Genomic DNA, 23,635 nt, shown 5'->3' on the forward strand with positions numbered 1-23,635 from the left:
GTATATATAAGCTGTTCTGTTCTCCTTCAGATCTCCTGATGGCTGCAGGCCCTGTAACTGAATTAATTGAAATAGTGGACCCAGTCTGGTGTACTCTGGTGTACTCTTGATATTTAGTAGGATACTAAAAGATTGAAAGATTGAAAATTGATTCTTGTAAAAATTTTCATTACAGCTTTTTGTTTCTACATTGTCAGCATTATGCCTCCTTTCAAGATTATACCCTCTATTTGGATCTTTTGAGAGTGTTCCAGTAAACCATCCTTTCATAATTCTGCCTCCATTGCCATCTGTTGAAATAAACTGAAAGTTCAAAAAGCTAGGTGGCAAAGCAGGAAGATATACAGCCCCATTGATGCAGAAACTGAACGTTTATTACACGCACAGTTCCAAACGGCTGTTTTGCCTTGTGTGACAGACTCTGGTGTTACTGTAATGTTTCTGGGTTAAAATGTGTTTATGGTTTTATAATGCTGCATGCCTCTGTTTCCCTGATGGTACGCAGGGAAGGGAAGGGTTAATAGGGACCTTCCTACAACCCAGAGCTACCTATGTGCAGGATGAGAAGACGCACAATCATCAAGGAAAAACTGAAGAGCCTTGTTGACCCTTGAGCAAAGTAGGACTAGTAAGTATCTTTTGGAGGTGACACCCAGCAAGTAAGGGGAAGCAAACAGAGATATGCATCAGACAAAGATGAATGTCAGCCTGAGAGCTTCAGAGTCTGCAACAGCCATGCTAACTTTGGGATGATCAGACTGTGCAGGCTGGTTTGGGGCCAGGGACAGCTTAACCCTTTGGAGGGAGCAAGAACTTGTTCTGTGCCTTTCCACAATAATACCTTCATAGAAGAAGAACTGTCTGCTTTGCTGCTTGGGACTTCAAAGCACACATTTTCCTTTGAAGTGGTAAAGTCCCTCAAAGTGGTAAAGTCCCTCTTTTGGAAGCTGAACTAGAAGCTAGCTCCCTGAGGCAGGGCTATAGGTAACCAGGGAGGGACAGAAACCAAACAGCTGGAGTCTCAGAGTCAGAAGGAGCTAGGGCTCACTCCTATGCTAGAAGCCATGCCTTGGCTGGCTTCAATGCCTACTCAGAGAGACAAGACAAAGGTTGGGGTCCTGAGCAAGTGCTCTGTTGGGGAAATCTGGGACACCTTGCAACGAGTTTCAAAACAGAGTACAATCTTTGCCTTAAGATTTTATATGAATCTTCAGATCAGCATAAAAATTATAGCAAAATGAATACCATTGTTCCAAACTTAAATGCCTTAAAATTCTCTATTTGTTTTGAAAGCTCTCTGTAGCCTCATTTCGGCCACTAACCTCATGATATTTTAACTCTTCTGAAAGCTGAGGGTATTAATTAAACTGTGAGCCGATGTATTTTTTCTACTTAATTCTTTTCTTTTTCTAATCTGCCACTTCCATAACCATGTTGACCATGCTCCATAATACCTTTTTAACCACTGTAGATCTTACATCTTGATTGAGGGCTATGATGGGCACAGTGGAAAAATAAGGGGAAAAGGGAGTGAGAAGGAAACAGCCTAGAAAGTGAGGTTTGGTAGCAGTGGGCATTATCAATTGTTAAAGTATGTGATAGACGAGGAAAATAATTTTTAAAGATTTAAGTTGTTGTCGCTGATGCTATTTTGAGCTTACTAATGGGAGAGAATAGAGAGAAAGAGAAATAAATGTCTTACATCTGGTCAAATTGATGGCTAACAGCCAGCATGAAGAAAAAAAATTGTAGTTGTATTACAATACCATGCATATTGGTATAGCTACCCTTCCAGCAGTTCCGATATGAATACCTGCAAAGTTATCTTGTAGAAGGTCTAAATCTGCTGGGTTATATAGTCCTTGGCTATCCTGATCAAATTCTTTTGGGCCACGCTCCAAGTCAAAGGAGCTTGCGGTAGTTTTCCGGGTGCATTCTGGATATCTACTGTTTGGCAATGCCATTGACTACAATATTTCAGTGCACTTCCTCATAATACTAATAATTACCTCACCCTCTGGAACTCTGACAGAGCTCCTTTGCTTTGACTTGGCAGTGGGACAGTGCTCTAACAGTGTCTTCCAAGAATCTGCTATCTGGTGAGTCTTGACTCATGAGTGCCCTCTTGGAAGAGATGCAAGTCCAAGCCTGCCGATGCAGTCCACATAAACACACAGGGATCATGGTTGCTATAATGAGCATGTGAACTCACTATTTTCTCTTAACAGAAAGAGATTCTCCTTGCTGTCTGCCAGCATTTAAATGGATGTACTTCCACTACATTACCCTGGAACAGCATACTTGTGCGTCCTCCAAAGACAGGTTGATCCAGATGTTAAAGAAGGCAGCGCAGGATAGCAGCAGCAGCAAAACAGAAGCAAACTTGTCAGAAGCAAAAAATAGTTAGGAATGAGCTGACACAATTTAAATAATCAAGTTCCCTGTTATGTAGAGGAAGTAGTGCTCCAAGAAAGCCTGCTTATTGTCATCAACATTAAAATAATATTTGGTGCAAAAACAGACTGTGTGGATGCAAGGCTTTTTAAGATGAGTTAACTACCATTACTGCAATGTAATGCCTCCAGGGAGATAAGGCCTTGAATCTTCACCCAGCACAGACCATAGCTGCCCATTCAGTAGGGGGTGGTAATGATCTGGAGCACGTCATCCATGCCTTCTAAAGACTTCACTGATTTGATTTTAGTGTCTTAAATGTAGATTTTTAAGAGTGACTGGTGATTTGGGGTGTTTAGTGAAAGACTGCACAGGAAGGGGATTTGCACTCCTTTAAGCAGGTGGATGATCATCACATACAAATTGAGATGCTTACAAGCTGAAGCCACAGAAATCACTTGTCATTATTTATAATGCTGGCTATAAACTTTTTCATTTAGATCCTAGAGTATCTAAAGATACTTTATGGTGGCTTTGTATTATATGTACACACAGTTTCTCTCTCTCTCTCATTCAGACAGAATAATATCACTCTAAATGGTGTTTCACTATCTGTGAGTGCATGAAAAGTAAGTTCTTGTATACAGTTTAAACTATTCAGTTTTTTTAAAATAAAGTGTTTAGCCTAGCAAATTCTCCTAAACTATTTGAGTCTTCATATGTAGTAACTGTTGCAAACTTTATTTTCCTTTTAAAAGATCATATAGAGTGAAAGTGGTCATTCAACGAACAATGACAGAAAACAGGTGGAAAATCTAGCTAAAGCAACTTGTGATTGGCACTGTTCTTTTGAGGTTGACAGGAAAAGAGTTTTCAGGGGTCTGGAGGTAAGAGCATTTTAATTAAGATATTGTAAACCATTGTGAAACAAAGAACACTCCCTGTAAGCAATCTTTTCTACTATGCCTGAAGAAGGGTGCTTGTGCTTGAAAGCTTGCAAATAAAGTATGTTTTGCAAAAATCTAGTTGCTCTAATAAAATATATCACCTCTACCACAAGTTCTGATCCCTGTAAGCATGGACTGTTTTGAATAGGATGATAATTCAGAATCATTTTTCAAAAGTGTGTAAGCCTAAGTATATTTAAAGTAGACAGTAAAACCTAATGTCTTACTACAGTGCGTTACACTACATGGGTTTAAGTTAACTGAAGACAGAACAAGGAAGGAAGAGTTTTTGCTACTACTGTGTGGCCTTTTTGAATGAAGGGGCTTTTCATTAACAAAGTAACAGGAGATATCATCTTTCCCTGAGTAGGAATCATTCACTATTAACACAATGTGTTATTATTGGGTTTTTTTTAATTGAAATGTAAATTCTGGGAACACGCTGACCCAATTTAATCCCAGAAAAAGAGGGCAAAATTCTCATTTACACAGTACTATATAGGCACTTCAGTGTTATTAATGATTCAGCTGTGCTTTACACAGGCCAAGCCTGTACTGTTCTTCAATGCTGATGATAGTTTAGAATGTTCAAAGGAAACACATTTACGCAATACAGTTGATTGAAGGAAAGAGAGCTACGTACTGTAAAAAGCTGTTTCTTTGACTAAAAAGATCACAATTAAATTAACAACCATTGTAATTTTATTTGGAAAAACATTTTGGTAGCTCCTCTACCACTAATATAACCAAGAGAAAGTATGCATGACTGCACAACAATATACAGTGTTCTCTTTCTAGAACTACCACCCATTGAAAAAAACAAGTTTGAATTGAACTTTAAAGTTTAGGAGAGTGTGCTCAGATACACCTTTCACACTGAGTTTGTTTAATAAAATTGAGGGTAATCCAAAACTCACAAGTCTGACCTCAAGACAAGGATCCTGTCAAGGAAAGAGAGATGATCTGAAGGCTTGTTCCTCTAAAGGAAATTTGGCTTTACAAAGCGATTATTTGGAGAGTTCTCTCTAGCACAAGTAAACATTGAAGCAGGATAACTTTCATAGTGATGATCCAAAAAGTACATTGCTGGGTACTTGGTAATGAGAAAGTATTTACTATTATCATAGGAGAACCATTGACATCTGGAACGTTACTGCATATGCTTGCTGAACCCTTTGTAATGGACACATGAACGGAGACTTGAGATTTTATACCTGGAAAAGTAGATGGGGGTTGGCTTGAACTCTGACCCTGTGCTTGTGATTTTCTGGGAAATGTAGTTCAGGAAACAGGTGGACATTCCCCCCTCCCCCCCTTTGCTGATAACCATGATTTATTTAAGCCACATTTTTAAATGAAACGAAACCTTTTAATTCTTTTAACTGAGGGATTAGAGATAAACTCTTCCTATAAAACTGAATGAATTGGAAAGCCAGGAGCACATGATCATTTAGGAAGGAGCATAGGAGCAGGTGGACATTTGGCTGTATGTGGTCCACAATCCTTTAACCTCATCTTTAATACAATAGATAGGCAGCTAGTTAAATGGACTTGAGGCAAGCTGCCTCCAGCATTTCACCAAATTTCTCTTTTTAAAGATACCTTCACTGGTTCCAAAATTTAATATCTCAGTCTCATTTGAAGGAGAATGATCATTCATATCTATAATATTACAAAACCCAAGCAATCAAAAAAAGTCAGTCCAGACAAAATCATGTCTGAAAATATAAAACCCTGAGAATATTAAAAACAAATCCCCAAACCAAAATATATTAATTTGTCTTCTCTTTGAAGCCAGGAGTCACAATTTTCTTTGTTCTTTCCTGATTCTGAAGGCTAAAAATAGCTCCCATTTAACTGAAAGCTCTCTTTCTTAAGTAGCTACATAATTCTAGAAGCTGCGATTTCAAGAAAAAAAGCACTAAGGTCCAAATCCAACACCCCATTAGGTGGATAAGTAGCACTTACATAGTTAAAGTTAGCCAAGTATGTGGTATTTAGGGCCAGTAACACAGATTTTTTATCCTACTCCTCCTGTGTTACTCTATTTGTCCTTGTAAGCACATTTTGGGACCCACTGCAGCCACTCACACTAGTGCAATCCCATTCCACCTGGCGAGGCACATAAGCTCTGTAAGTCTCTAAAAAGACAGTTGTAAAAAAGTAGTTGCAGCTTCCTGATGGAGGAGGACCCTTCTATTTTCCAGCCCAATAGCTGTGCCGAGGGAGCAGGGAAGATAGTCCTCCCTAACTTAAAAACACATTGAATCTACTATTCCCACTTCCCAGCAAAGCACTCTAACCATGAAGCCTTGGGCTACACAGGGCCAAAAACTCCTGCTGAAGCTGATCCACTGGACAGGGAAAGATATATGAAGCAGAAGGAGACCAAGCTAGAGGGGAAGTGGCTTAGCAAGACAGAGGCTGCAGCGGCCCCAGGATCTGCTGGCACCATCTGCCTGCACCAGGGCACGGTGCAGTCCAGTGGCTACAGGGAGCTGGCATTGGCCCCTCCCGGGGCAGTGCAGCAGGAGCTGGGGTGAGTGGAGACAGACAGAGCCCTAGGGAGTTCGGGGCATGGTGCAGCCCAGTGGTAGCAGGCACCTGGCGCCAGCAGCTCCTGGGGCCACTGCAGCCAGAGCTGGGGTGAATGCCATGCCCTGCGCCACTCAGGGCTCCGCTTGTCTGCAATCACCCCAGCCTATGCTGGAGCGGACCCAGGAGCAGCCGACACCAGCTGCTTGTACCAGGGCACAGTGCAGCCCAGCAGCTACAGGGAGCTGGCATCGACCGCTTCCGCAACAGCTGCAGCAGGAGCTGGAGTGCGTGGGGGACAGGCAGAGCCTTGAGGGGTTTGGGGCATGGCACAGCCCAGTAGCTGCAGGCAGCTGGTGCTGGCAGCTCCTGGGGCCGCTGCAGCTGGGGTTGGGTGAGTGGGGCCATGGCCTTTTCCCCTCCCCCCACAGACTTGCCTGCTTGGGTTGCGGGGGGGAGTGCTCTATGTTGATCACATAAGAGTGAATTTACCTCACATATAATGAATTGCGGGTCTAAATATGCTCATCACATAAGAGCGAATTCTCATATAAAGGGAAACCTTTATTTAGTCACATAAATCGAGGGAAACCTGTATCTTATCATTGGCTCATAGGGCTGCTAGACTGTCCATCCCAGAAAGTTAAGCAGTGTAGGCTGTTCCAGACCAAAGGGGAGAATGAGGGGCCTGAACAGACAATGCCTGCCCCCATTTGTTTAAGAAGCTCCAGCTTCAGCGATTACTCAAGTTGCTAATACAGAAATGGCATAGAGTGAAGAACATTCCTATTTCTTGTCAATGTGTAGTTTTTGCCCAATTACAAATGAATATGCTACAAAGATGCTATTGTTTGAGGAAGAGAGAAAAAATGGTTTTTGTGAGGACAATGTGTGAGGGAAGACTAGGAAGGGATGCTTACAGCTGCCTTGGAAAGAAAGCAGCAGTAAAAGAAATAAAGGAAACTTACCTCCTTTTTCTGCACCAGTCACTAGAAGATGACAGAGCTACAAATACAGGGAGGAGAACCAGTTCTGTGTAACAGACAGCACACAGCATGTATGCGTGCACAATGCAATACTGCCCTGTTTAGGTGCACAAGTATCCAATCAGAAAGCAAGTGACCCTCCATGCTTTTGAAGGTGAAATTAGTTCACAACTGTTACTGAAAACCAAGTTATTTGTAGGTTGGCGGGGGGGGGGGAGGATAGACCTAAAGAAAAACACTGATTTTGAATCCAAGTCCAAAGCTGAGAAAGAAGTTTGATTTGTAATGCATTGAGCCACACTTAAGATTTGGTCTCAGAAGCGTGTTTTAAATGTAGTTTTATATTCCTGAGTAACAGCACAAGGCCCAAATGGTGATAATCGTTATTATTATTATTTGGTATTAGATGAGAGGAAGACAAACCTAATTTTTCCCCCCACAAACTTGGTGTTTCTATGCATTTCAAAGAAAGAATGATCAAGTACTCTTAACAAGAATGCACGAGGGAAAAAGAAGTGATGAATAACAATCCAGGGAAGAAAGAATAAAGCTATAAAAATAGTAAATACCTAAACGGGCTTTCAAACACCAAAGTTGTATTTTTACATTTTGGCATGTAGAAAGGGGGAATGATATACAGTAATAAAACTGAAGTTTATAAGGGGTGCTCACCAGGATCTGGGGGAACGTCTGTTCACCAGAGTGTCCGAAGGGGTGACAAGGTTGAAAGGTCACAAATTCCTCCATAACCGTTTCAGGCTGGACATAAGGGAGAACTTCTTTACTGTCCGAGCCCCCAAGGCCTGGAATAGACTGCTGCTGGAGGTGGTTCAAGCACCTACTTTGAATGCCTTCAAGAGAAGTGTGGATGTTTATCTTGCTAGGATCTTACGACCCCTGCTGACTTCCTGCCCCTGGGGCAGGGGACTGGATTCAATGATCTTCCGAGGTCCCTTCCAGCCCCAATGTCTATGAATCTATGAATACCTGTTGTCAAATGGAGCACCCAGAGACAAATTAATAGTGCCAGGTGATGGAATAATGCTGAGCAGGGGCTCCATCTTAAAAAAGGTGCTAAATACCTTACCTCCAATCCAGCAAAGCAAGTAACCACCTGCTTAACTATGATTTTAAAGGGACTGCTCATGATCTTATGTGCTTTCTTGAACCAGGTAGTCAATACCTCACAAGAACACTACCTAAGCACATTATGGCAATAAGTGTTGTATAAATACTTAGAAAAAGACTGTAAATAAATAAGGAAGGTCTGACAGAATGATTATTAAAGTCAGTGAGAATCTTTCCATAGAGATAAGAGGATTCTGGATATATATCAGACTGATATAGCAATGCTCCTTATTGCTGCTGCAAAAATCAGTACACCTTAGTGACTCAAAATAGTCAGGCAGCAGTCACACAACATAAACCAACCTTGACAAAGTAACTGTCGGTCTTACTGTGGTTTGGTTTTTTTGTAAGTGAAAGTTAAGGAAAATAACTTCTTTTGCTGCTGTAGTTGCAAAGAAAACCTCCAGGTGCTGATCTGCCCCATTCATCTCTTGTGCTCACTAAGATACCCAGCGAATGTCAAGTAAATGTTTAAGTTAACTGCTGACTATAGTTAATTAATCACTGAATACCACATAAGGCAAAAGAGGAAGGGTCACACATGGATCTGCATAATTTACCACAAGCGACTTTTCATTCTCTCCTCACAGGTGGATGGCATTTAGGAGATACTGCCACTTATTTCTTTTTTCACCCTCAGCAAGAAGGGGCCAAGCTGAGCCCATGAAAAAGTTCCACTCAGGAAGAGAAGGCAAAGCTCAGAGTCCAGGAGAAGTCCAACTGGAAAATCTATACACACCACAATGGGCAGCTGGTCTTTCTGGTGATTCAGATGAGTAGTGCTTACTTCATGGAGAACAGGCAGGGCAGTGTGGCACTTTATAGACTAATTTATTCAAAGAGGTGTGAGCTTTCATAGACTGCAATCTACTTCATATGCTATGGACAGAACCAGTTTCCTTCCCATTTTGATCCTTAATAAAAAGGAGCAGCATCTGTTTCTCCTACAGCCTAGCACCACATGCACAGAGGAGCTGGGGACTAGGGTCTTGGCTGCAGCCCCAAGTAAACTGGCATTTCCCACTGCATTCTGTTGAGCTGACATGTGTTAACTAAGCCCCCCAGCATACTGCATTTGTTCCTTATCCTGTCCATTTCCTACACGTGCACTGGGAAGATGTTCCCGTTCCCTTTTCCTTCCAATCTTCACCTAATAGGACAAATTGTGCTCAGTAAATCACTCAGGGCCAGACTACTTCTATTGGTGAGCAGTTACATCAATAGCCCCATAGACTTCAATAAAAGAAAGTGCTTGCTAGTGGGTGTCAGGGGTTCATAATCAGACTCTTGGAAGGTATTTTCTCCTTGATTAAAAAAAAAAATCCCATAAACCAACAACAACAAATTACATCTTTTTATGAATATGCCAGCAGAGCTGTTTATCAAAGCAAAATTGGTTGCATGTTTCCAAAGTAAACACTGCACCTTAATAGGTTCTAAAAGATGATCTGACACAAAGAAATTAAACACTCTTGGCCACAGGGAAGATCAGTAAGAAGCACAACAATAACTACCAAAGAAAAGAAAGGATCAGCAAGCTTGGAAATCCATAGGGCAGGAATTAAATGCTATAATCAAATTGTTTGTGCAACCATTTAGCATCTCATTTTCTTGCTGTGCAAGCTGAGGGACCACTTGAGACAGGCCATCTTGGAGAGTAACAAAGTGCACCAATAACTAACATGGGATTAAAAGAATATTGATAGCCCGTGACAAGCTGCTGCCTGAGAAATGTTTCTTAGTCAAATAGCAGCAATCATTAAATATATGAGGGTCAGTCAATTTAATCTACTCTTTTTATATGGATTGATTAGTTTAGTAAAGTAACAGGGCTAGGAGACAAATAATGTTCCTGTAGGTTTTTATGTCATGATGGTAGCCCATCATTTTTAGAGTGAATACTTAAAAGATGATCTTCTATACTAATACATATGGTCATATTCATTTTAGCAACTGTGTACTACACTCATAGGAACTGAAGCTATTAAGTGTCACAATTACACAGCCCAGAAAATCTTTATAGTAAATTTATATAGCATCTTTTAGCCAAAAGATCCCAGAGTGCTTTGCATACTTGACTTAAACTGATGTAGTTTACAAACTGCAGTCCGTATTCCTGCAATGCATTGCACACCTCTGTGCCTATGTGGAGCTCATTACAGAATCATGCTTATGTTCTAGGGACTACTACACACACCACTGAAATGCATCCATCACTTGAATGAAACACAGCTATTTGTCAGAAGTGCAGAGCCACATCACACAAGTTCAGGGGAGGAAGAAAGGAAAGAAAACACCTACTGAATTTAACAAGCTTGAAACAAATAGGGTTTCATAGAAGTTTAAAAAGAGAATGATATCCTTCCTACACACATCAGAGCCCTGTATATCACAGCTAGAGAATCTATAGGATTTGGCCCGGATGCCAGGACTAACATTTCATGCATTAGTGAAAAGTGCCATGAAACCCACAATATGTAGCCTCAGGGCAGCTCCAAGCAGTGCTCAGCCATCTAAAACTACAAGTAGCTATTTCAACAACCAGGGAACCTGACCCAAGATTTCTAAATCTTCCTGTTTCTAGTCAGGCTGAAAATACAGAGTAAATGGGCTTTGCAGGGTTTGTTCAAATAGACATGTGTCCTGGACCCAGCATTTCCTTTCAAAGATCTTTCAACACTGCACAATTCTCAGGTGTTCTCCTCTTGGCCCTTTCTGACAGTTGTTTGACAAATGATGCAAATAGCCTGGCACACATTTTAAAGTTGGACATTTAAGAAAACGAATTACAGCTGACGTCTTTGCCGTAATGCTTTGTGACACCGATAGTTAGGGAGAGTGACATTGTCGGAAAATAATTTAGGCTGAAAGCTTTTGGAATGGCGCATGTTCCAAGGTGACTTTACTGTGTAGTTTGCTACTTCTATAATTGATTCGTGATATGTTTTCTGGGTGAGATACAAAGCCCATGGGAGTTAATGGGTCTGTTTCCATTGACTTCCAAGTACTTTTTATCAAGCAGTGTGAGAGAGCAATTCCAAGACATACAAGACTCAGTGAAAGTTCTCACAATTAGTCTTTCACTCTTTCTTCCTCTAGTCTTCATAGCTGAACTTATATTTCTACTTTCTTTCTTTAACTTTAATGAAGAAAGCAGCTTTTATCAGAGCTGGAATTATAGAGGCAAAGGCACCAGGAACTCATTATGTTACCCCTCAAAGTATTTTTAAGAAAGTGGGATCTAAATTAGACTCAAAATTTTCTTTTCCAATTTGTGCAATAGTGAAGGAGAAGATAGGAGGAAAAGCAAGGATAAATCCTTGATGTTATTCAGGTTGGCAGCAACTGACCTTATCCTATTTTTCTGGAAGCTTTCATTTGATATGCTGTCCATTGCCCCAAAGACACTGGACAACACAGAAATAGAGTTGATAGCATGGTCCCCTAACTCAAGTTTTGTGGATGAAGCAACAAATTATCTGAAATTTGAGACCAGAATATTATCTATGAACCTAGTCCTCTCACATCAGATTCTTCATGTTATTTGAGATTATATGAGGTTTGTCACAGAGCCATAGCCAATTAAAGTGACTAAGAGATGTAAAACATCTAAGATAGGAAGCCTACATATGCAAGCTGTGGTCCAATTAAAACACTGCAGGAGATTAGAAGGTTTTGATATAACAGTAGCTTGAAAAGCAGGAAGAAAGAAACAGAAAATGATTGCAACGTACCTGACTGATTTACACTAGCCCCTTTTTACTGCTATTACATTATATGTATCCATCATTTTTTCCCACTTCAAGGGTGATTAACAATGCTGACCTATTCTAATGTGGACTTGACATAAATGAAAATGAGGACCAGACAATATTCGAAGAATAATTAAAAAGCATTAAGAGGGCAATAGTGGCCTGCAACACACTGGTAACATCTGATATTTGTGGGAAAGATTTTATCACTCATACATCAAGTAGGCAACAGACAGGCAGAACTATAAACATAGAGAATAATATAAAGCATGTTCTATAATAATTTACTAACATAATGACATACAGAACCAATTTGTATCTCCATCACAAATTAATTACAAAAGATTGCTTATGCAACTTGTAAGGCTGCACAGTTAAAAATGAATAAAAGGGTGAAAATCTGAAACTCGAAATTCCAAGATTTAATATAGATAAATGGCACATCTTGGATACTTTACGTAGCAAGGAGATGGCTGCAAAACTTAGATTCTGATTTAGATCTGAATCAAAACTTCCCTAAAGCCTGAAACCTGTGCTCCAGTTCTATTTTGTCTTTACGCATTCAGCACTAAAAATAAAGGGAGTGAGTCTGACAGGATTTGGGCCTATACTGCTGCCATGAGGAGTATGAAATCATGTATAAGGTACTGGATGAATGTGGTCCAGAGTATACTAAAAACCCAGAGAGAGATGGATAGCACAAAGTAGCTGAATTAAGATTGCTATTGCAACCTTACCTTTGGCATTCCTACTGTTTTATTGTTTTAGGTTGCATTATACTTAAGTATTTCTCATTTCTGAAACAATGCCCCCTCTTATAACATCTTGATGAAACAATGGGTCTGGCAGGGCACCATGGGGTGCCTGCCACTCAAAGGGCCTGAGTAGGCAGCAGAGGCAGCCTGCAGGTGGCGGCACTCCCCAGTCAGGAGCCACATGGGCACCAAAGACTGCCTGATTGGGGAAGAGAGCTCAGTTGCTAGCCATAAGAGTAGGATTGAGCAGGAAAGCAAGCAGCAGTTGCTGCAAGCTGCCAGAGGCAGGACATCGCCTGGTTGGAGCTGCTGCTCAGGAACACCCAGAGGACAGGGCAAGGAACTATGGGGATGACAGGAGGTTCCTGGTCCTGGGGTATGACCTAAAACTATACCCTGAAGGGGCTGGATGGTGTGGTGGGGCTGATTGTGGCAGGGCAGCTTCCAGGAAGCTTCCAGGAAATGCCACATCTGTACCTCCCCAGTGAAGGGTGAATATGGGGTGCCAGAAAACCTCAGCCCTTGCTGCCTTGTGGGTTACCCCATGGAGGGGAAAGGCTAGGCGAGAACACCCCAACAGAAAAACAACAGAGGCCCAGGCCCATTGCATGGGGCCTGAGGCATGGGTCCAGGTAAGTCAACAGATGCCTGAGGCCCAAAGGGTCCAGGTATGTCAACAGATGCCTGAGGCCTGGACAGCCGTTAGGCTGAGTTAGTAAGTCATCAGGTGCCTGAGGCCCAGAGGCCCCAGTAAGGGAAAGAGTACAGTGATAGGAAGGTGGCGGTGGTGTAGAGTAGGGCCTGAAGACGGCCCAAAGTGCTGCACATAAGCCGTCTGGAGTAGTGACAGCCAGCAGCAGTGTAGAGTAGGTCCTAAAGATGGTCCAAAGGGCTGCACAGAAGCTGACCGGTACAATTAGAGTAGGGAACCCCAGTAAGGGGCATTAGTTAAAGGCACAGTCATGAATTAAATGTCAAGGCATGTCCTTAGATGCCTGAGTCCTAGTTTAGGCCAGAGGCCAGAGCAGCCCAGTAAGGGGCCGGGGAAGTAGTGGAAATTATTGGATGCCATCTGTGAGGCATGGGCCATGGTGTAGGGGAGGTATGGAGCTGGGAATAATGCCCTAGGCATTGGGCTTTAAAAAGGACAGCCTCCCGCTTAAAGAAAACAAACAACTTATTGTTTCCATCAAGGCCTGGCAGGAGAGTGTAGGCAGGCAGACTGCTCAGACAGGGAGGTGGGCTGGCCTGGTGCCCAGCCCAGAGAGCTGCCCTGTTACAATGGGATCAATAGGTTTCTTTGTAGATGGCTTAAAATTCTCTAATATTAGTAACTTGGTTAACAGTGCTCCGGGATTACTATGCTCAGTAAAGCAAGATGCAAATGGACATGAAGACACAAACACCTCACCAAAATGAACATCTAGCATGCTGTGGTAATTTTATAGCAACAGCTCTACCTGTAGTGTCACCTTTCTATCTGTAACACCTAACATAGCTGTAAATGAGCCCAACAAAGGAAGACTTGCTGGTCTACACCACCTCAGAGAGAGAGACAATGGCTAAAATGTGGACCTAATGGTACTGGCAAAATAAAAATGGAAGGAAGAATAGTAAGAACCAAATCATCCTCACAATGTCCACCAAAACATGGAAAAAATGAAGTAGAAAAAGTAAATTGACAAGGTTAGTTAATAACTGTAATTTGGATGCATGTTGAGGTAGCTGAACATATGTTTGATCTGACAAAATTACAATATTCAGATCATACTGCATAGGAAATGGGAAAATAGTGGTTTTGTCTACCTTACTTAACTTTAATATCTGTAGCCACAGTGTCTGTGGTTGAGCCTAATATTCCATGAAAAAACAAGAGGTGCTGTTGCCTCAGAGAGGCAACTGAGATTGAGAAGAGAGTAAAGATAGGGTGAGGTCTTTTCATGTGACAGCTGCTATCTTGGCTGATCAACAGGGTATTTTGCTGGGGACACTGTGAGCCTAAAACACAAGTCTCCATGGCTTGTACTAAGAAGCCAGCCCCTACATTTAGGGGCTATAACAAACTCTGTGGACCAGCCAAAGAGGTGGAACACATACCACACACTTATCAGTGGCTAACACTTAAACCCTGAAGATATGCACAACCCTGTTCACATGGTATTCAGACTACAATCCTCATGTGCCACCGGGGCACCAAAGAGCTGCAGCACTCCCACAAGCCGCAGCCTTTCCTTTAATAAAATCGAGATCCTCTTATAGATCAGCCCCTCTCACTTCACTTCCTTGTCTCTCTATATCTTTTCCCCTCCCAAATCACTGAACCATACACCACGGCCATGTGGGTCCACTGGCTAATATGGTAATGGGCAAAGTGATAATATAGTGGGGAGAGGGTTGGTTTTGGAGGGGAAGATCACAGATATAGTGAGAGGCAGAAAGAATTAAACAGTCATAGCATTAGGAAAGTGGGAAGGAATACCTGTTTGTACTGGAAAATGGAAAATCCTTAGATTTTCACTATCAACCCCAGCATTCTCGGCACTATTTGAAACAAATATTATTCACAGAAAATTACAGTGTCAGCTGCTGTTCCATTGTGAGTTGCCTGGCTATCTCTGTTTTCCACCTTCCTCTCTGTCAACTTTAGGAGGTTAAGACTGCACTTGTATTTTCAGAAGCTACTATATGAAGCTGTCAAATACTTCACGCTGTACATTTATGTTTAATAAGATGTTAGGAAAGAAAACAAACTGACTTGTAAACTGACAATTTAGAGAGCCACTGTCTTAACTTCCTGATTTCATACGCTAAGTTCCAAAGCATTTGTGCTATTCTCTCATCTCACCACTTGTCACTAATGTTCATGTATTACTTCAAATACCACAAAAACCTTGTTTCTTCTTTGTTATTCCTAAATTTGACTTAGCTATGCCATACAGAATATTTATTTTCAGCAATATTAATAGACTCTGTTACATAATTAAGGTGATATCACACGTTCAACTTAACACTGAGTGCAGTTAAAATACAAGCAGATGCATGTTTAAGCAGTTTAGCACATGTTAAGTGTGCTAAATAGATGGAACTGAAAGTAATAGATGGAACTGGGTCAACATGGTGCTTGGTGACCAGTGGCATCCCTCAGGGTTCAGTACTTGGACCAGTGCTTTTTAACATATTCATTAATGATTTGGATACGGGTGTTAGAAGCGGATTGGCAAGGTTCGCAGATGACACCAGATTATGAAGAACTGTGGTCACACTGGAAGATAGGCTGGGGATACAGGCTGACCTGGACAGGCTTGCAAGGTGGGCGGATCAAAACCTGATGATGTTCAACACCGAGAAGTGTAAGGTACTCTACCTGAGGCATGCTTACCGACTCAGCAGTGCTACACTTACTAGCACCACAACTGAAAGAGACCTGGACATCTTCATAAACTATACAATGGACGTGAGCCACCAATGTGATGCCGTAGCTGGCAAAGCAAACAAAGCAGTAGCATGCATCTACCGATGCATCTCAAACAAGACTAAGGATGTCATTCTCCCACTTTACTCAGCCTTGGTGTACTGGAGTACTGAGTCCAGTTCTGGGCACCATACTTCAGGAAGGATGTGGAGAAGCTTGAGAGTCCAAAGGAGGACTACACATATGGCTAGAGGCATGAAGACCATGCCATACGATGAGAGACTGAGAGACATGGGTTTGTTCAGCCTGGAGAAGAGGGGACTTGGTGGCAGCCTATAAGTATATAAGGGGCACATATCGGAGACCAAGAGAACTTCTGTTCACAAGTGCTCCCCAAGGGAAGACTAGGACTAACAGTCATAAATTTCTAGAAGACTACTTTAGATTAGACGTAAGGAAAAACTTCTTTACAACTCCAGTCTCCAGTGTCTGGAATAGACTCCCCCTGGAGGTGGTACAATCAGCTACTCTGTATATCTTTAAAAAATGTCTGGATGCTCACCTTGCTGGGGTCATCTGACCCCAGCAGTCTTTCCTGCCCAAGTGCAGGGGGACTAGACCTGATGATCTCGAGAGGTCCCTTCCAGCCCCTAACATCTATGAATCTAAAGTGCCCTTGTGGCATTGCAAAGTTGTTCCCTTTCAGGCAAGGGTTATTTCCTAACATGTACTAACTAATAGGTCACCACATTTCACTATTGCAAATGAACCTATAACAAGCTGCTTTAACTGTGTTAGTACTTTACATTTGTTGTATTTTACAGTCTAAAGACTTTGGGCTATTCCCTCAGCTGATGTAAAACAGAATATTTGTAGAGGCTGTGCCACAGCTCTCTGTGTTAACTTTCTTATTAAGGATGTGGCCTATTTTTTTTAACACATAACTAGTTAGTCCTTTGAATGCCTTTGACATGTAAGGGTGATCAGGAATTTACCATATTTACTTGAGCAGAAGATGTCCCTCTCACATGTCAGCAGTGAGGGTGCTTGTACTTAATGGGCACTAACATTTGTCTTATTCAGATAGGCTGCACTAACCTACCCTTATTGATAAGCACATTGCTGAGCACATGCTACTTTTGGCAGCTGTTTAATGAAAGATATGCAATTAGAAGATGGAGGTTTCCCCCATGCCAATAGCGGGGTGGCGGGAGGGAAACCTCATTTTATATTTGAGTAAATGCTGTACCAATGGAGAAACAGAAACAGAGAAGTTGAATGACATGCCCTAAATCATGAAAGAAGTACATATCGAAGTCTGGATTAGAGCTCTGAAGTGCTCATGTCCCTGCCATGTGATCAATCCATCAATCACAAGTCTATCTCAAATATCCATGCTGGGCTTAGGAAAGTGATAGATACCAGAGACTTTATTTAAATCTTGAATATAAAAGATATGATAGAACTTCATTTTAGAATAATCTTCCCAGAAAGAAAACCCCTAAGTGCAATTTTTAAAATTATTTTTTATTTTTTTACTTCTGGACTCATCTCAGTGGTGCAAAATAAATAGCCTAAAATTGTTATCAAAGGGTAGCAAGGCCTTACCATTAAATGAAATAGCAAAACTGGCCATACAAAGGGAAGCAAAAAACTTAAAATCAAATCCTTCAAATTCGAAACTGTACAAAAATACCTCAAATGAAAATAAAACTTTTAATTCTGACTTTCTAAGTTTTCACATACTGACCCCAGTCCTGAAGTAACATTGTTGTAGCCAAGGTGGTCCAGGGAATAAACGATATTACCTTACTTCACAAATCTTGATTTCCCCCAATCCTGCAGTCACAAAAGTATGTATGCAACAATGGGGGTAGCCAATAGATTTTAGTGGCACTGCTTATGTAAACAAAGTTGTGCACACATTAACATGTTAGCAAAATTGTGGCCTTGTGCACCTGTAAATAGTTGTAACTGGCCAACACAACTCACAAAACACAAGTAATCTGGCAGAACAATCTATTCCTTACATTTTACTCAAGCATTAAGGAATGACAGGGCATGAATTATGGTATATTAATTCTCACCTTCATGTGCTATCATCAATGCAACTAAGTGTGAATTAATACACCATAATTCACACACTGGAGAGATTTCACAAGATTATCAGATTTTATTATAGACAATTATTCTTTGACATTATGTATATACATTAATTAAGAGATGAGGCTTGTAAATTTCAAGCACAGAATAATGTGCTATATTCACTGCTTAAAATATCCAGTGGCCAATGAAATTACCAGACTTCTTTTATTTAAGGCTGCCGTGGCTCTCCCTACTCTCAGTGAAACTAAACTGGATCCATTTCACATCACTCAAGAGGTCCTCAGTGATGCTCACACTCTGGGTCTATGCAAGTAGGTCAAGTGCTTCATTAAAAGACAAAAAAAAAACAATTCCATAGTCTATAGCAAAGGTCAGTAAAGCTCCAAATATCAGAGGGACTAAAAAATACCACCTGCCTCACTTGAAATGAATCATACAAGAGGTCTCCACCAAAGAAATCCTTCACACTAAGTATAATGTTTGTAACCTATGGCTGTTCTGGACAGAATGTACAAAATCTTGTTTGACTGCACAAGCTAAGTGGTCCCAGACCTGTCTAGCAGTTGGATAAGAGACCATCTGGGTATGCTGGATGTTGTAGATACAAGGCAAGAAGTTGTGGTCAAACAGGTGGTAAATGCACAGAAAGTGAATGAGTAGAAAGACTTTTTTGGTCCCATCATTGCTGCTAAGCAGACAGACAGAATTTAAAAAGTTATGAAACAAAGACTCCTTCCATCTATTCCCTCTCCATGCTTTCCCATCCAGTCCAAATAGCACAATATATCCCACATGGTATGTGCTTAATGTGCTATTAAGTTTATTTTACTCTTTTATAACATGCTGAAGATATTAGCATTATAACTATGTTGAAGAATGTGAAGGGAGAAGGATGTGGGAGAAAATTTAAGAGATTTTGGTGGCTGGAGATTTTGGCACTTACAACAGTGTAGAAAACTTTTTGTTGGGAGCCTAAGCAATGGTGGAGGCTTCTAGTACTGGAGAAATGTAAATAGTTTTTAAAGTCACCCCCTGCCCCACCAACATAACTAATTTTTAAAGTTTGGAGGTTTGACCTCCTTATTCAACCCCAACACAACTGTAATAGCAGAGAGCTGCTCCACTGCACCAGTTTTTACCACTACCTCCAAAACAATGAATGCACATTTAATATCTGCTACAATAATCAGAAATGAAGCAGTTAACTATTTTACATGTGAAATATCACCCCTTGGGTTATTCCAGTTGGTCTGAAGAAACATAATTCTTTTACAGTTGTTTCTTCAGACCAACCAGTGGTACAGGCAGTCATCACTGTGTTGGTTCTGGCATATGTTTTTGAAGGCTATTATAATTTTAGGTCCAGAAATTTAATTTTTTTAATGAAAATTTAAATTCTGTAGCACGGTTATGAAAAACAGCAACTGTACAGCTGCATTACACCTGAGCAAAGGCATAGTCTGCAGCTTTTCCTACATGCTTTCACGCATCTCCAGACTGCTGGCCATACCTCTTTACAGGGAAAATGTATGAAAGCCTTAGATCTATACTGGATACAAATCTGAATGTAAATGGGACATTTTCCTTTAGTGCAAACACTTTATCAAATTTTGTAGGAATATTTCATGTAGTTTACAGGCTGGTAATATTTTTCTCAGACAGACAAAAGTATAAGAACAAAAACGTTTTGGTGGTTAGTTTGGTAGCCTAAACAATTCCTTCCTCCTTTGAAAAAAACTGTAAGACTCTCATTAAACAGGCCAAATGAAATTACCCATGTATAAATATAAAGTACTAGAAAATGCTATGGCTAATCAGTTACATACTTTACTGCATGCAACATCCAACTTCTTATTAGTGTAAGAGTCTTGAAAGCGGAACCCCATTGTACTCTAAGGCTTGGAAGAGAAGTTATACATAAACCAGTTTAAGTAATCAGAAACTGGTTTAAACCTGTAACAGAACAGAAGCTCAGTGCACATAAACCAGTTTCAAAATGGCTGAAACTGGTTTAAGATAAACTTGGTTAAATGTAGTATTAGACTTAACTGATTTGGGTCAAACCACTTTATGAAACTTCCACCCCAAACTCCTTCCTAGTTCAAGTTAAATCACAGTAACCCAGCATGCTTTCCAGCCCTGGGCTGGGCTGGGCTGTCTGCTCCAGAGAGCAGGGCTGGTCCTGCCCCTCTGCTCCCTAGCCAGAGCAGTGAGGGCTGGCTGACGAAGAGTGTGTGTGTGGGGGGGGGAAAGCCGAGCTGCGGATGCAGCCCAGTCTACAGGTGTGGGACTTCCCCAACATCCCCCACGCAAACCCTGGCTGGGGTCTAGGGCCAGGGAGCATAGGCGACACATCAGGGAGGTACAGAGTGGGCATGTGCCTCCCCTGAGATTGGCCCTTGCCAGCTGGGGAGTGGGAGGCAATGGCCGGTGCCCCCTGAGATTGTGGGGGGCACCGAGAGAAGTGCTGGTGGGCACTTCCAGGTTTGCTGCCAGAACTTCCAGTTTCACCACCAGCACTTTTGCACTTCTGCCGGCAGCGGCGATTGGCCGCTGGGGGACCCCCTCACCCCAGTCAGTGACCCCCCAGTATCAGGAGGCACCAGTTGTCTATGCCAGGAAGAGGGGTTAAACATTCCTTCCCCCACTCAAATTTACTGCTGGCTGCGACTGTGGACTACAAATCCCAGAGGAACCTGGAAGCAGGAAGAAGTGATGAGCAGCCCTCATGCAGAGTCCTGCTGGTGTAATTCTGGACTGCAAATCCCAGAGACCTTGGGACAGCAGGAAGAAGAAGTGAATACAGAGCCAGAAAGCCATGCTGTAGCACCCCCTGGCTTCTGGCCTGAGCCACTGCAGGCATGTGGCTGCATTTCCTGAATCAAAGAGGTAAATGCCTATTCACTTCTGTTTCAATTTAATCTGTGCAGTTTAGACTAACCTGCAAAGACTGAATCAATTCAGCCTTGGGCTTTTTGACTATCTGTACCTAGCCTAAGTGTGGACTTGCAAAGTAATGCACAGGTAGAGCACCTATATCCACAAGGTTCTAGAGCCATGTACTATACTAAATGAATGGAACAACACTAACCAGTTAAAGTGTTTGTTTTTCTTCCATATGTTTTGTAGCCTCAGGACTTGTTGGCTCATATTCAGCTTATTGTCCACTGTAAGCCCCAGGTCCTTTTATACAGAATTGCTGCTTAGCCAGTCAATCCTTGGCCTGTACCAGTGCATGGTATTGTTCCATCCTAAACGCAGGGCTTTGTACTTGAACCTCATGAGATTTCTTTTGATTCAATCCTTCAATTTGTTGAGATCTCTCTCAATCCTAGCCCTACCCTTCAGTGTATCTGCTACTTCCCCCAGCTTCATGTCATCTGCAAAATTGCTGAGGGTGCTCTCTATCCCACCTTCCAGATCAGCAAACAAAACCAGTCTCATGAATGACCCCTGGGCCACTCCATTTGATACCGGTTGCCAACTAGACATCGAGCCATTTATTACTGCCCTTCTGAGTTTGACAATCCAGACAGTTTTCTATCCACCTTACAGTCCATTCATCCAACCCATACTTCCTTAGCTTGCTTGCAAGAATGTTGTGAGAGACCGTATCAAAAACCTTGCTAAAGTCAAGGTATATCACATCCACTGCTACTTCTGCATCTACAGACATCTAATCATTAAAGGCAATCAGGTTGGTCAGGGACAACCTGCCCTTGGTGAATCCATGCTGACTCTTTCTAGTTTGTTTGCTCATAGGTCCAAGCTTCCATCAGCTGGTGTTAAACCCCAAAAAAACTCTTTAAGTTTTGGTCAGGGTCATATTACCCCTGCTTCTGTGGCTATGCCTCATGCTTTCCTGCTGCCTTCTGTCTGCTTCTAGAGTCCTCCTGCTTCACATGTACTTTGACTAACACTATAACCAGCAAGGGCTGTCTGCCTAAAACAAAAGTACACATGCAGAAGTGTCAGCTATATGGACAATGGCATGTATCTCATTAGAGGCACTCACTGTTTGTTTTAGCTACCCTGTTCCACAAAGGAGATAAATGACATTACCTCTCTTGAAAATGAAGGCCAGTTGTTAACCTCTTCCCCCTGCCGATTTTAGTGAGGTTTAACCCAAACCATAACAGGTTTATCAGAAGTTTTAAAAAATCATAATCCACAATACATGCATAAATGCAAACATTTTTTGGAATTAACTAAGCCTAATCTTAAAAGGAACATACAAAGCAAAAATAAATTAAATACGGATCCCTCTCCTTAATGCCACAGTGACAAGCAGCAAGCACAGATGTATATTTTAACTGAATATTTCAAATTATTTTTTTCTTTACCTGTGTAAACTCGGTATTCCAGAATCCCTCACTCTGGGATATCATGACCAACATAATGGTTTGCACTGAGCTGGCCTCTTGGTTTAAGGTACTGCTTTTTTTTAACCTTTATAGTCATACTAGTGCAACTTCCAATATAGACGCAGTAAAAAGGTGTCTTGCTCAGGCCCATCTTACTCCTCTCCCTATATAGGAATACCTTTCCATAGTAGCAGAATGATATCTTTAAATATAGTAATAGAGTCCTGACATTTTTGTGCAGCATTGGTTACAACAACATTACAGGAATCGGGGTTTTCACATTTTGAGGTATTTTCACCAAACCAAAGTTTACCCAAATGCTTTAACAGAAAACAAACAAACAAACAAACAAACAGAGTAATTTCTGTTCTTCATGTCTGTTTTCCCTCCTTCTTCCCTTACATATTTACTGAGAACAGTTACTACAAAATGTTTGGCTGGTTTACATTTTCATTTTGCTACTCACTTTAAAAGTGTTGAATCAGAAAATAAAAATGCAGGGCCCAAACATTCAATAATGTGCATAAAAACAAGCATAGCCCAATAATTTTGCTTTTTAATTTCTTGCTTTCTTAGGTCTTTTTCACTTTTTTTTTTTTTAATTTCACACTGAAATCAACCACGCAGTCTTTACCCATGCAAAGCTCCTGTTATCTACAGAGGGAGTTTTGCTTAAGGGAAAGACTGTACAATCTGATCCCTTATGCTACCTGAACACTGCCACAGTGTTGTTCTCTGGACAGGTATCACCATATTTATAAATTAAATTTTATTAAATCAAGAAATAAACTAATGTGGAAACATTTTTAGGTGTTGAATTTCAAAGACACAAGTCATCATTCTTTTAAGCAGGTGTGCCTTTCCTGGCAGCTGCTAAAGATTAGTAAATTACAAGTTCAGGATATTTTTTTTAAATATGGCTAAAGAATAAAATCTTTAGTCTGGCAATTTGAAGTCAAACTGCCACAATGAGCACCTGTTGAGAAAGCCCATTATTAGAAGCTAGGGGCTCTGGGTGAAAAGATCACTGTGAATTAATTTTGATTGCTTCACAAAACTCTACATAACAAATGGTCTCTGATGGGGGTATCAAGGGACTTCCATTTGAAGGGGGGAAAAGATTTTGTTTCTAGGAAGGTAATATAATCTCTGCAGTGACATTAAAACACACCAGTGGCTGGCCTTGTCCAAGTCCCTCTTCTGAAGCAGATTGTATGCGCTTAGGTTACCAGGTATAATGCTTTGGAAAGGGAAAG

The 23,635-nt window shown here is 41.3% G+C and overlaps 1 long non-coding RNA gene across 2 annotated transcripts in view; it reads right to left on the reverse strand.

Moving 5' to 3' along the window:
• The window catches only part of LOC112550310, a 138,228-nt gene that overhangs the window by 97,270 nt on the left and 17,323 nt on the right, over positions 1-23,635 (reverse strand). The window lies entirely within an intron of this gene.

This window comes from Alligator sinensis, unplaced genomic scaffold (assembly GCF_000455745.1).
Source record: "Alligator sinensis unplaced genomic scaffold, ASM45574v1 scaffold173_3, whole genome shotgun sequence".
In the NCBI taxonomy this organism is placed as follows: Eukaryota; Metazoa; Chordata; order Crocodylia; family Alligatoridae; genus Alligator; species Alligator sinensis.